This window comes from Talpa occidentalis, unplaced genomic scaffold, assembly GCF_014898055.3.
Source record: "Talpa occidentalis isolate TD23 unplaced genomic scaffold, MPIMG_talOcc4v2.1, whole genome shotgun sequence".
Lineage (NCBI taxonomy): Eukaryota > Metazoa > Chordata > Mammalia > Eulipotyphla > Talpidae > Talpa > Talpa occidentalis.
In genome coordinates, this window is record NW_026555331.1 from 24899252 (window position 1) to 24912037 (window position 12786).

The window sequence follows — 12786 nt, forward strand, 5'->3', positions numbered from 1 at the left end:
GATCAGTATTTAATGACAAGGGCCTTTATATTCCCAAGGCTTTGAATTATGCCTGTTACATAGTTATCCACTTAATGAATGGAGACCAAGAGACTTACATGGGAAACAACAAGTTTTTGTATACAACTTCTTATTATTTAAAATTTCTGTTCTTTAATCAGAGACATTTGTCAGAGTTAATAAGAGAATATAAAGTCTCCATAAACAATGCAAGAGCATATAATGCTTCCTTCAGAGATAACTAGTTGCTGAAGACTAGTTGCTAATTTATTTGGTAATGCATATCCAAAAATGCAAAAGCAAGTCACAAGCACAGTAAAGGACATAGCTCTCTTTGACAAACCTTTTTCTTTATATGATTAAGTACAGAATATCTCAAGGCAGTTCTTCTACTCCAAGGAAACAAGATTAATTTAGACATGTTTTTCTCAATTAACAGACTTCAGGAACTCTTTCTGAAATTTTTGCTCTAGGCCTCTAAATTTTTAACAATATTAATAATTGAGTCATTTTATTGACAAGCTAGAATTTTTAATATAACCCCATTAACAACTTCTAAATATACAGAGGCCAACTACTTTAGTTAAATAATTTGAATATAGTTATTTAATTGAGTAGAAATAATTTATTCCAGGTCCCTACATCCATTTATAGGTAGAAACATATGAAAAAGTATCAAAGAAAACATCATTTTTCAAAACCTCCCAAGCAGATTTTAAGACCATTCACTGAATGACCTTCCAAGAATCCTTAGAATTGGACAGTGATTTAAATCTCACTTTCCTTCCATACCTTCTAGCCTACCTGTCTGCTAAAAGAACAGCTCCTATCTCCTAGTCAAAAGGTAGTATCTGTGAAATATGGGGGGTTTTTTTGTTGTTGTTGTTAATCAGTATAATGTCTGTAATAAGAACAAGGTTGAGATAAAAGTTATATTATCTCTCTGTTACATTTTTTTCTCCTTCCTTTTCAATCTTCAAACTCCTTTCTTTTCAGGTCCTGTACATCATATCTTAGAATTCTGTTGTGTATTTGCTTTGTCACCCATTAGACTTAACTTTTCAGAGAGAAAAAGTGCTTCTGTGGCACTTTATAACTTGTGCCAATAAATCCCCACGGTATCAAGAAAATTCCTTTGTACCATGATAAAGGCGCCTTCTAACAGCCAGGAAAGGAAACACCAATCCACATGTGCACCTTAAAAGAAAAGTACTTTGTTTTTCCTTTCCTTCTGACAGCCCTATAATCTGGGAAGCTAAGCAGAATTGGTTCTGCTTAGTGCTTGGAAAGGAGACAGTTTGAGAATACCCAGTAGTGTATGCTTTCTCTACTTCCACCACTCTTGCCCACCCCCTACCTGCCCAGAGAAAGTCCATTGAATTAATATGAATAATAGTATATGATTCACCCTTTGAATGCAATTCAGAATTCTATGAATTACAAATCCTCCCTGTGTCCGAATTCTCAGGATACATTATTTAAATCTCAACTTCCAGCAATAAAAGTCTAAGATAGATTTTCATAGTTCATATTTTTCCATATGGTTGGAAATGGGGCATGTTGGTGGGTTACTAAACTTGGAAAAACAGAATAAATTTTGTGAACATTAATATTCAGAACACTATGGGAAATCAGGGTGCTAAAGAGAGTGTCCATGTGTCCTTAAATCAGCAAACTTCAGGACCCAATGGTGTGGTCCTCTAGAGATTATTTAGGGGGTTGTTAGTCTCAAATTTGGGGAAGTGCACATGAACACATTATCCAATCTGTTTTGTTTTCTGTTTCTTTTCAAATAAACCTTCTTTTGATGTTGAAATAATTGTTTTTGTTTGAGGTCAACAAGGTAACATTAAAAATACCTGACTTTACAATCAGATTTTGCATCCCTCTAGCATCATTTTTGCTCTGTCTACTCCTCCATAACTGAATTGCATTTTCACTCCACTCTGCCTATATAAGTTCTATTTCATCCTCAAGATCTAGTTCAAGTGTAATATTCAGCTTAAAGCTAGTTGCTATAACCCCCATTAAATGTTATCTTCTGAATGTTGAAGCCACAGTCTCCACTACAATATTGTCCTGGATTTAATGACCTTATTATTTTTTTCACATGCTAGTCTTATCCTCGTGTCCAGAATGTAAACTTCTTAAATTTCAGCACTGCTCTTTCTTTCACTACTTTCAGCTATGTGATCTATAGCAGGATCCTGAAACTACCTGTAAATGAGTTTCCTCATGTCCAAATCACAGCTAAAAATATTAAACTTACTTAGTTATTGAGCTATGGTATCAATAAATACTTGTTGATGGAGCAATAGTTCCTCAATGTTTTGGAAATGTTTTCTTAAGTATTTCAGCATCATAATTCTAAAAATCAATTTCTTCTGGACAGCTTTTTAGAATTAAGAATGGGAGAGTCAGGTGGTTTATTACTAGATTTGCTTTCAATGTTGCTGTCTAAAGAAAAATCTCTTCTCTTAACAGATACACTTGCTTTATCCCTGCTCCTCTCAAATGAAAAAGGAAGACCAAAGGGAAATATACTTGAGTTTTGGTGATTGCTTCTATTCAAAATAAAATGGAATTTACTACATTCTCATATTGTGAATTAAATTTGTCTGCTGAAAATCATTAATAGGCAAACTTGACACACAATTCAAAGGAAGAATGAGCAGTTGGATTATAAATATTGTCAAATCGACATATTTAGGACAGGTCAAGATATTACTCATGTTAGCTGTCTGGTGCAGTACAGAATAGTCTCTTGGGAGTAACAGACTAAGCTCACTAGAAAAATTTTCCCTATTTCCTCTTCTAAAAGTAATAAAAGTAAATGACAAGAATATTTAGTAAAAAAAAGTCTTCAATTGCCAACACTCAAATATAAAGAAAAACTTATAAGCTGGGAGAATATTTTCTATTTGTGTGACTGAATTATAATATTTTGTTGGCTAATGAAGTTTAAAATCCTTCAGTGCAGTTCCTATAAGAAGATGACAAATAATCAAACATTTTGTTGTTAACATCTGAAATATAACCTATAGAAAGAACAAAAGATAATGAAACCGGGGACACTTAGGTTAGCTCTTCTTAAAGTACACCACAAGATTCAAGACCCCAAGTCTTGTGATTCAGCAAGTGTTGTGATTCAGCAAGCATGTGACAAAAAGACTGTGTGATAAGAGGGAAGGAATACAGAGGAAGGAAGGATTTGTCAGTAATGTGACTGGAAAAGTAATTCTCTAAAAAGGTTTAACTTGGATGTGAATTTAGCTCGGATATGAAAGTGAAAGAGCCCAGCATTTTCGGAAGCTAACATTGCTGGAAAGACATGTAGCTCCACCAGCAGTGCCAGCCTTCCTACCCACTTCTAATAATTCAGGTTGAGAAAGATGATTCTGGAAAAGTTATTCCTGCTCCTTTGATTTCCCACTGAATCCCAGAATATAAAGATATTTATATGAGCTCAACTGAAAACTAAAATAAAGAGAAGCCAGATTATATTAATCTTGAATAGCCAACTTTAGAGAAGGGAATTAAAGACAGAGACAATCCAAAATTATAACCGAATAAATTCATCCTCTGTACTATTGCCAACATGATCTTTCTTTAAACGCTGTACCCTGCTCAAAAACTTTCAGTGGTTCCATGGCTGATACGATAAAATCTAAATTTGGTAGCATGATGTGAAGGCTCTTCATGATTTGGCTACTTCCAACTTCAAATCTCACTACTTTATATACATATACATATTCAATGTATACCTATATATGCATATGTATATATATCCTCCAGTCTAGTCATACCAATATTCTTGTATTTACCTGAACTCATCTACTTTTATGCTTTTATCTATTTGCCTAAAATACCCTACTTTTACAATACTTGAATTAACCATAGAACAGACTAATTTAGCATAAGACTCCCCCCACCAGAAATAGAATATATTACATTGTACATATACCTACAAAATTTGTATCTCTATATAATTATATAAATCTCTTTAATATATTAATCCAGAGGTAGGGCTGACAAAACAGCTTTGTCATATACAACACATGGCTCTCATCATTCTAGGTCTAAGGCAGTTGTTACATTCAAGTTACAGTCAGTGGAAAAGGGGTAGAGAATAGGCCACCCCAAGATTTTCAGATAGGCCTCTTCAAAATGTCCAGAACAGGTTTTCCCAAAATGTTTCATTTTTGGCATGTGATTTATTTCAAGCTGTGGTTTTGATTTGCATTTCCTTAATAAGTAACACTGAATATTTTTCATGTGCCTGCTGTCCATCTGTATATCTTCTTTAGAGAAATATCTATTCAAACATTCTGCCCCTTTATTGTCTTTTTTGTGTTGTTGAATTGTACGAGTTCTTTATATGATTGAATATTAATTCCTGTCAGACATATGATGTAAAAACATCATCTCCCATTTAGTAGGCTGTCTTTTTGTTTGGTGATGCTTCCTTTTGCTGTGCAAAAGCTTTTCAGCATGATATAGTCCCATTTGTTTACTTGTACTTTTGTTCCCATGCCATAGGGGTTGAGTCCCCAAATACCGAGGCCAATGTCATGGAATGTTTTAATTACGCTTTCTGTATGTATTTTATGGCTTCAGGTTTTACATTTAAGCCTATAATCTATTTTGAATTATTTTGTGTATGGTGTTAAATGATACATTTTACAATTTTGCATGTGACTGACAGGATTCCCAGGGCCAGAAGAGACTTTCTTTTCTTGATTGTATGATCTTGCATCCTTTGTCATAAATTGTCCACATATGTAGGTTTATTTCTGGGTTTTTAATTCTATTCCATTAGTCTGGATGTCTGTATTTGTTCCAATACTATGTTAGTTTGATTATTAGCACTCTGCAGTATTGCTTGAAGTCAGGGAGTGTCATACCTCCATTTTTCTTCATTTTTCTCAGGATTACTTTCATTATTTGGAAAGATATTTGTACCCTTTGTTCATAGCAGCAGTATTCACAATAGCCAAAACATGGAAACAGCCTAAATACCCACTGATGCATAATTAAATAGTGGTATATATACTAACACGATACTAAGTTATTAACAAAAGATGAAATCTTCCCTTTTACAACAACATGGGTAGAATTTGAGGTGATTGTGCTAAGAAAAATAAGTCATAAAGTAAAATGCAATTACTGGATGCTTTCTCTCATAGTTTGAGTGTAAATAAACAAAGCAAATAAACTAACAATACACAACAAAACTACTCCCAAGATATGTGAACATGATGGTTACCAGAGGAGAAAGGGAACTAAGGAATGAGAAAAGAGTAAAGGGGATCAATCTGATAGGGTGAATGGCACTAGACTTTAGTGGTGGATGTTACGAGGTAAACAGATACATAGATTGAGGTGTAAAGCTATACTCCAATAACATACATAATATGGTAAGCCATTGGCAAATCAATAAAATTTTATTTTAAAAAATCAATTTATTAATTTAAATTTAAACATACATACCAATGTTTGATAATTTTAAAACAATCTCCTAAGAGTTCCCCAAATACATGTAAAGTTGAAACAAAAAGAAATAGCTCAAGAAGGGATCATGCTCAGCGAAATAAGTCAGAAAGAAAAAGAAAAATACCGGATGGTCTCACTCATAGCAGGAATTTAGAAAACCTAAATAAGAGACCAGGAAAAAGACTAATGAATACAAAGTAAAAATCAAAATCAACAAGCAACTATAAACCAGAGAAACACAGCGGTGGGGGGCAGGGGTGACGGGGACAGAGGGGCGGGGAAAGGAAGGACTAGTGTCAAAATAAGGGGGTGTGCAATTGTATGGGGAATATAACCAAAATGAAAATGCATACATTGTGCAAAGATGAAAAATGATGTAAGAATTATATAAAATAAAATATTTAAATAAATAAAAAAAGAAATAGCTCAAATAGGAAAAGGAGAGATTTGGCTCGACTATATGTACAATGATGGTCATTATTTACTTGAGATTTCAAAAAAATAGAACGTAATAAAGACATCTTTAATCAGTCAACTTCAATTGACTTCTGCATTTGTCACTTGAAATGAAATGCCAAGTGATTCATCAGAAATCCCTCTATGTCAGGCACAATTAGCAGTAAGAAAACCCTCATTAAGAATTGTTGATTTGGAACTACTCTGCTACTGGCGATTTTTCTTTGCCAGCCAAAGGGCTCTTTCATAGCACCGGGGTCAGCTTGCTTTAATACATTATTTCCAACACGAAATAAAGAATATCTAAAAATACTTGTTGGAGAAGACATTTTGAGAAAGGATAAAAGGAACCAGTGGAAAGTGGTACAATCAGCTATGTAGCATTTAAGAATCAAGTCTATATGCTCCCAGGAATTTCAGGCACTAATGGGAGGTGAAGTTTCTTCCTTCCTTTATATATTCACCTGAAACTTAGACCAATTAGTATAATAATACCATTTAAGCACCTATAATTGATGGTGCTGACTTAAACCTTGATGATATTATAAAAATATGCAGAGAAAAAGTACAAAATATGGAAAGGAGTTATTTCAGATAGCATTTTAAGCTTAAGAAGTCATAGAAGAGATAAGAATAATAAATATGAAATGGTTAAATAAAGCCAAGTACGTAATAACTTAATAAGTCCTGTGGTTATTTGCTTTAATAGAGTATTATAGAAACTAATTAAGAGAGGACGTAAATTGTTCCTTAGGCAGAATATTTAGAGAAGTAGAGGAAAGGCATGCCCAGCCCTTCTAAATAGTAAGCCAGGAAAAATAGTCAAGAGAAGTCTCATGAAAGGCATTGAAACAGAGAGTGAAAATCTTTCTCTCTCTCTTTTTTCTGCTGAGAAGTCACTGGAAACCCCTAAGGAAATTCGTGAAAAGAACCCACATGTCTGTAGTGTCAATACTAGAAGTAATAGCAGCATGCAACCAATACTTAGATTTAGTATCTATTGCCCATTCAGTGTTTCAGATGTGTGCAGTATGCTTATAATTATATGGTTAATCCTTACAATCCAAGATGTAGGAATTCTCATTCTCATTTTTGCTGATTAGGAAATTGAAGTTTCTCCAAATTGTGGAAAATGTGAAATGATCCACACAACTTTAGTTCTCCTTGAAATAATTAAACTGTATGAATACATTTATACATCTCAGTTGGTAACATTCATGACTTAAACTATGATGAATATCATACAAACATTCATCAATATTAACTTATCAACAAACATTTACTGATAAACTACTATATGAGAGTTAGTAAGCTAGAAACTTATATTTTAGGAAAGACTTCTTCACAGTGATCAACTTGATAGAATCATGATGTATCTACCTTGAAAAATGAATTGGGCAAGTGGGAAGAGCTTGGGCTTGAATTAATAACAACTACATTAAAAAAAAAAAAAGAAAAGAACAATATAGGGAACTCAAAAAGTTGTCCAGGATAGCAAAGGCAATTCAGCTTAACATTTGGACCAGATGCAATAGCATTTACACAGTCAAAATAATGTGAAATATTAGATGTTAACACAATCAAAATTATAATGTTAACTATATCTAGAATATGAAGATGTGCAAAGTGTGTTTATATGTGGTAGGGATGGAGAGAGAGAAATTCTCACTTTCCATAATGGAAAGTCAATGTATACCACCTAAAACAAAAAATCAAGAAGAAACCATACAAACTTCAGTTAAAAAAAAATCAATGTAATGAAAAGAATTAAATGGACATATAAGTTAAAAGATGAAAAAGTAGATATTACAGGACCATTTAACACAAAACTATGTTTATGCATAATTTGATAAAAATGAAAACCAACAACCATTATATATAGATGATGGTGAATTTTTCAGTAGTATAAATCAATCATGTATCTATTCCCCTTCCTTAAAGGGACTATCATGAATATTTAAACCATGTTAGTGTCAGTAAGACCAGAAAGAAAGGGGACAATTTAGAAGACAGTTCAGAAAAAGAATCACAATGACTTGGATATTTTTTTGGATATAAATGTGTAACAGAGGATGTTTAGAACAATTCAGAAGAATGTTTGATAGTTAAGAGGTTTATAATCTGAGTTTCTACTAGGTGGAGTTGTTCTCAGTAATTTTTCCTATTGAGTCATAACTATATATATATTATATATTATTAAGCACTATAGGTAGCTTTCCCAATGACTTATAAGGATATATATTATATATTACCAAGCAATATATAAATATATACAAAAATATATGGTATATTGTATTTTTATTTTACACGTATTTATTTATATTGGAAAGATACTAATCCCTTATTGATTATATGTATTATATGTACCATATTCCAGTGACTTATCTTTTCACAGTCTTTGTGATGATTTTTGATAAAGCAAAATTCTTTATATAATGCTGGGGTTTTTTTTTCGCTTTCTTGGTCTGTAATCAGTAATTTTGAGGAATTATTTTTGAACACTATCTCTTTCCCATTTACTCTGTATCTCCTTCCAGAACTCTATTAATAGTACATTAGGCCTCCCTGGTGGCACAAGGGGTTAAGAACCACACTATGAAGCAATCCGCAGCCTCTGCAGCACAAGTTTGATCCCCAGCCAGCCAAGCAGAAACCACATGGCGAAGCAGACCTCTCCTGTCTCGCCTGCTGCTCCCTTAGCAGTGTATTTCAGTCAGTCTGCCTGTTCTGTTCTCCACCCTGTCTCTGGTGAATCCTCTCACCTCCCACATCTCTGGCCTGTACCCCAGCACTTGTATGCATAAATAAATAAATCTTTAAAAAAAGTAAAAATAAAATTATATTAGATTGGGCTTCCCCTGGTGGTGCAATGCTTGAGCGCTGGTTTGCGAGGCTGCCCGCGGCCTCTGCAGTGCTGGTTCGATCACCGGCCACCGGTGTGGGTCCCACAAAAAAAAAAAAAAAAAAAGCTGAATTAAAAAAACAAAAAAAAGAGTCTATTAGATCTTCTCCCTCCATGTTCCTCAACTATTTTTGGTTTGTTTCAGGTGAGAGTTATATATTTTTTCTCACCAACATCCCTTTTAATCCTTGCTTCTTTCCAGCCCCCCCAATTTATTTATTTTTATTTTTTTAAAGATTTATTTATTTATGCACACAAGAGCTGGGGTGTAGGCCAGAGGTAGGAAGAGGTGAGAGGATTCACCTGAGACAGACTGGGAAGAATACACTGCTGAGGGGAGCAGCGAGTGAGACAGGAGAGGTCTGCTGAGCTATGTGAGTTAGCTCCCTGACCAGATCTTGAGCTGCAAATAGCTTCATAGTGCTGAGACTTAACCCCTCGTGTCAATCACTTTGTTTCTAGTGAGTGTCTGCTGATTTTTGTATTTTGCTTTGTCAAATCACCCACTATAACATCCAATATTTGTAGTTTTCATTCTAACTTACTGTGCTACATACAATTCCCTCAAACTCTTTCCATTTTTGATATAAATGGCAACATTTTGTCTTTCCTTAAGACTGAATAATATTCTATTGTGTGGATATACTACATCCTCTTAAACAAGCCATCTGAATATTTAGGTTGTGTCCATGTCCTAGCTATTAGACTGTTGCAGTAAACAATATAGAACACACATAGTTTTTTGAGTTGCTATTAAGATAGATATTTCATGCTATTAAGATAGATGTCCCAAAATGGAATTGGTGAGTATCCTCCACAACTATTAACTTATCTGTCATAATTTTCATTTCTCTCTGGCATGTAGTTTATATTTGTATTTCAGAAATCATGTCATCAATTTTCTATTCTGATGTATATAATCTATTAATTTTTTTCACTAAGTTTTTAAGTCTTAATTATTATATTAGTAATCCCTAGAATTTCTATTTTTCAAATCCATTTGTTACTTATTTGTTTTCAAAGTTTTGTTTCTTTAGTCATATTAAATAAGCTGTATATTCTGATAATTCTAACATTTATGATCTTGTCTCCTTGGGTATTTTATGATTGTTTGGCATGAAGGTTCATTTTCCTTGGCAGTCTATCTGTGAAATGTGGTTGATATCTAGGCAGAAGATGAATTCCTCTGAATGATTTTCATTTATTTCTGCCAGTCACCTGGGGACACTACCAACTGAGAGAACATTCCAGGTTTAATTCTCCTCTTGAGGGTTTTTCAGACCCATTGAGGAAGAGTTTGTGCTTATATATTCTCTCAAGGAAGGTTTTTTGTTTGTTTGTTTGTTTTTTTCCTTTTACCTGGCATTAGTGTTAATACAGGAAAATTTCCTTGGTGTTTTTTGTTTTTTTTTTTTTTTTTGTTTCACTCCTATACATCTCAGCTTTGCACAGGAGTATACTAGCATGCATAGGTTCATTTCCTACTTTGAGTAGATCCTGAGTTTTAATGAGTTTCCCCCATGTTCCAAAAAGCTGTCAAAACAGAAACTCAATATTTCAGGATTCAGCAGAAATCCTGAGAACAAAAACCTAGGTTTGGCACTTATTTTTTATGGTTCTTGGTTTATTTTATTTTCAGATTTGGCAGTTTTGCCAACTCATCAATGCATTTAAATATAGATGTTTTATTTTATCCAGCATTCTTTTTATCTGTTTAAAGTGTAGTTTAGGATAACTAATCTCCAAAAATATACACCCAGATATCTATCTTCCTTTAGTGGTCATCTCCACTTTCTTATTTCCCACAGGGTAGTATACCTTAGGTTTAACTCCATTCTATTGTTTATAGAGCTTTGATGTAGAGTCTACAGTCTCTCCTGTGGCTCATTATGCTTCTTTGCTAAAGTGAGGCATTAAACTAATTTAGTTAACGCTTGTAACTAAACCAGACTTACATCACTCTTCTGGCAGTAACTATGCACAGGTACATTGTCTCAAGCTTCTGAACCAAAAAAAAAAAAAGACAGCAAGTGACTTATAATAAACCAAGGGCTGATACCTATAGTATAGAACAAAAGGACTGTCATAGATCACTGATGTATACAATGCTTTTATTGATTTCCTTTGTCAGTATTTCTTCTATTAGTAGGTGGGGTTTTGGATAAAGTATTATAAATAAGTAATAGTTTTAATAATAAGAGTTCTGCATACCATTTATGATAGAAAGTCTTATTTATTTGAAATCAAATGTAGATTTAATCCTAATAACTATTGCTTATCAGTAAATATTCATGTATATGTTCAAAGATGACTGTTTCTGATGACTGTTATTTCACTAAGAGAACCAAATTCAGGCAAACAACAAATTGTTGATATCTGCACTTAGGGCAAGGTTTAATATCAGGCAAGCTAAACAGCTGGGAGAGAATAAGAAAATCAGAAAAAAAAGGGGCGGCTCTCCTGCCAGCCTTTGACTAGGATATTTTTTCACCAACTTGCTCCCTTTGCCAAGCAACAGAGGCAGCTCTCCTCCCAAGACTGCCTGCCTGTGACTATGCTGGCTTTAACAAATTTTTCCCTTTCCCGGGCAGTTTTTTCTGCCCACTTGTGTCTGGCAAGCGTCTTTTCCTTTCTTTCCCTTTTCTTTTTATAATAAACCTACCATTTTGGACAGTAAATAAATAAAAATAAATAAAATTTAAAAAAAGGAAAGTGAAGACACCTATTTGAGAGAAAAAATAGGATATGGTTCTCCATGTTATTAAAAGTATCAGTAATTCACCATGAGTATGATAACACATTTATCATCATGAGTATGCAGAAAGTATTTGTTTGTTTGTGCAAAGTGATGTTGGAAGATTTTTCTAGATGTATTATAGTAAAGAACTACTTCAAACTTCACTAAGTAAAGGCCCTATGTTTGGACTGAATCCTTGGCAAATTAAGAGAATCAAAAGCAAATCAATAATTTGTTTGCATTCTAACCTAAAATTTCATGTAACAAAATTGGTTTGTTCTTATTCCAGCTAGGTAATAAATACGCCTTATCCTTCTTATATTTTGGGATGAATGAAATTGTAGTGTGGAATTAAAAAATAACTTTTAAGCTCAATCAAAAGAAACATGAGCTTTCTAAGAAGAGAATACACACTTGTTCCTCTACAAAGGAAATTTGTTATTACTTATGCATTTACAGTAAAGTTAAAATTAGACAGCTATTAAATTAATGGGTGTTTAAAAATGAAGCAGAAATACTAATAAAAGAAGACTTCAGCCTCTGCCCAGAAATTAGAGATGGATAGATTTAGTATATTCCAATTTTCTACTTTCTGAATATAATTAGATCCTGTTATTTTACTTATCATAGATCTACACAAACATTAACTTGGGAATTTTAGTGCCACTGAGGTTTATCCTTAGCACAAACTTTGAGTTGAGCCACAGCATTTTTCCCCTTTAAATCAATTTTTCTCCCTTAGTTAATCATAAGGGGAAAAAAAGAAATGATGAGAGCTCATCAGATGCTTTGGTGTTGAAGGAAATTGCTTTGGTATAATCCAAAAAGAAGGAAAAAGCCAAGACATTTGGAAAGCTCAGGGCATTTTAGACTACACCCAGTCTGCTGCTTGTAGGCTCTATGACTCCTGTTTGGCAACTTACTAAACAACTGCATGCACCATACAGGTTCAGTATTCATGACTTAAATATGTGTGGCCTGAATTGGATTCTACCAGCTGACTATCTTATTTCATGCAATCCAAATCAGCCACAATGTTAAACAACCTTTTAACTAAATCATAACTGACAACAAAACTGCCAGGCAAGCAAATGGCAGGAGGACAGGACTCTTGGGTTTAAAGATGCAAGAACTAGTTATGAATTCAAGTCAAAGAAGAAACTGGATTTGTAATGAGTCTTCAACTGATTAAAGGGAA